Source organism: Cibotium barometz, chromosome 43 (genome assembly GCF_041138505.1).
Source record: "Cibotium barometz isolate CiBa-2024 chromosome 43, ASM4113850v1, whole genome shotgun sequence".
Classification (NCBI taxonomy): Eukaryota; Viridiplantae; Streptophyta; class Polypodiopsida; order Cyatheales; family Cibotiaceae; genus Cibotium; species Cibotium barometz.
The window spans coordinates 36,838,501-36,840,860 of record NC_141088.1 but is presented as its reverse complement, the minus strand read 5'-3'; positions in this window follow the sequence as shown (position 1 = coordinate 36,840,860).

The window sequence follows — 2,360 nt, the reverse complement described above, 5'->3', positions numbered from 1 at the left end:
ATCTTTTCTCGAACATTGAGAATTTCTTCAGGTTGGAGTTCCATCTGTCCTTGGGTTGAAGAGGTTAGGATTTCATCTCATCAAGCATATGATTTGGGCTTGGCACATATTTCTTTAGAAGGCTTACATGAAATACATTATGAATTTTGAGATGAGGAGGCAGAAGAAGCTCGTAGGCTAAATCACCTACTTTCTTTGTAATCAGATATGACCCACAATATCTGGGTGATAACTTTTGTACTTCCCAAGAGATAAGGAACTTCTTTTGGGCCGTACTCGAATGAAGACCATATCTGCTTCTTTGAATTCTCTATATGTCCTCTTCTTATCTGCATATTGCTTCTATCTATCCTGGGGGCAGCTTTAATATCTTTACGAATTGATTGCATCTGTTGCTCCATGTCGTCAAGCATCTGTCTGGACATCTCGACCCTAATCAATGGGTCAGACCAAGTTAATGGAGTTAAGCAATCTTGTCCATACAGAGCTTTAAAAGGGCCCATCCTGATACTTCGGTGATAAGAAGCATTGTAGGCGAACTCGACTAGGTGCAGATAGCTTAGCCACTTCTTGGGTTCCCTGCCACCCAACAGCATGACCGAAGTATATCTTCAATTACTTGGTTTACTCTTTTAGTTTGACCATCGAACTCAGGGTGATAAGCTATGCTGAGATCCAAGAAAGTTCCCACTGCTTCAAAAAATGCAGTCCAAAACCTTGAAGTAAATTTGGGATCTCAGTCACTTACTATTCTCCTGGGTAGGCCATGCAATCTGAAGATTTCTTTGAGGAACACTCTGGCCACATCCACTGCAGTGTAGGTTTCTTTTACTGGAATCAGATGGGAAACTTTGGTTAGTCTGTCAACTACCACGAAGATGGAGTTGTAACCTGATTGCACTGAAGGTAATCCAGTAATGAAGTCCATACTGATACATTCCCACTTCATCTGGGGGATGTCCAATGGATGTAACTTCCCAGGCATTTTTACTCTCTCAACTTTGACTTTCTGGCATGTCAGACATTGACGTACATGATTCAGCACATCCTTTTTCAAACCAGGCCAAAAGAAGCTTTTCTTTACGGACATGTAGGTCTTGATGAAACCTGGGTGTCCTGCAATAAGGCTGTCATGGGCTTCATTCAGAATTTGGTCCTTGGTTCTCTCATCATTGGGGATGCATAGCCTGCGATTATAATACATAATGCCATCATCCAGGCTGTACCCTTGAACTTTGTTCAACTTGTGTGGAGTTTTGCTTTCCTGCATAAGTAGGGTAGCTATACGGCTAAAGAATCTATCCTGCATGATGTTCTCACTTGCTTGAATAATCAAAGGATTTGATATTACAGTAATTGCAAGCAAGGAGGCTTTTCTGCTGAGAGCATCTGCTACCACGTTCTCTTTGCCTGGGCGGTACTTGATTTCAAAACCAAATTCCTGCAAGGTCTGCATCCACCTTCTTTGGCGCATGTTGAGGTCCTTCTGAGTAAAGATCCACTTTAAGCTCTGATGATCTGTCATCAAAGTGAATCTTTTTCCCAGTAGGTAATGTCTCCACAACTTTAAGACATAGACTACTGAAAGCAATTCCAAGTCGTGGTGGACAGCATAATTTCTCTCATGCGTTCTGAGCTTTCGAGATTCATAGGCCATTGCATGACCTTCCTGCATGAGTACACCTCCCAGGGCAAAACCACTTGCATCAGTTACTACCTCAAAGGGTAGAGAGAAATCTGGCAGCTTCAGAACGAGACTGGTTATCAAGGCATTCTTTAGCTTATCAAAAGGACTTTGGCACTTGGCAGACCATTCAAATGGGATATTCTTTTTAAGAAGGTTAGTCAGGGGGGAAGCTATGAGAGCATACTTTGGTATAAAAATTCTATACCAACTAATCAATGCCGAGAATCCTTTGACTTCTTTCATTGTCTTTGGTTCGGGCCAATCTATGACAGCTTGGATTTTTGTGGAATCTAGAGAAATTACATCTTTGGATACCAGAAAATCCAAGTATTCAACGTGGTCGGCAAAGAAAGTGCATTTACTCTTTTTGGCAAAGAGTTGATGCTTCCTTAGAATCTCAAGAACTTTTCGGACATGAGTCTCATGGTCAGCTGCATTCCTTGAGTAAATCAGAATGTCATCAAAGAAAACTAGAACAAAATCATCCAAGTATTCTCTGAGGATGTCCTGCATTAGGCGATTGAATGTAGCTGGGGCATTAGTTAATCCGAACGGCATGACAGTAAATTCATAATGCCCATAGCGAGTATTGATGGTTGTTTTTGGTATATCTGGATCATTGATCCTGATCTAGTAATACCCGAATTTGAGATCTATTTTTGTGAAGATCTGG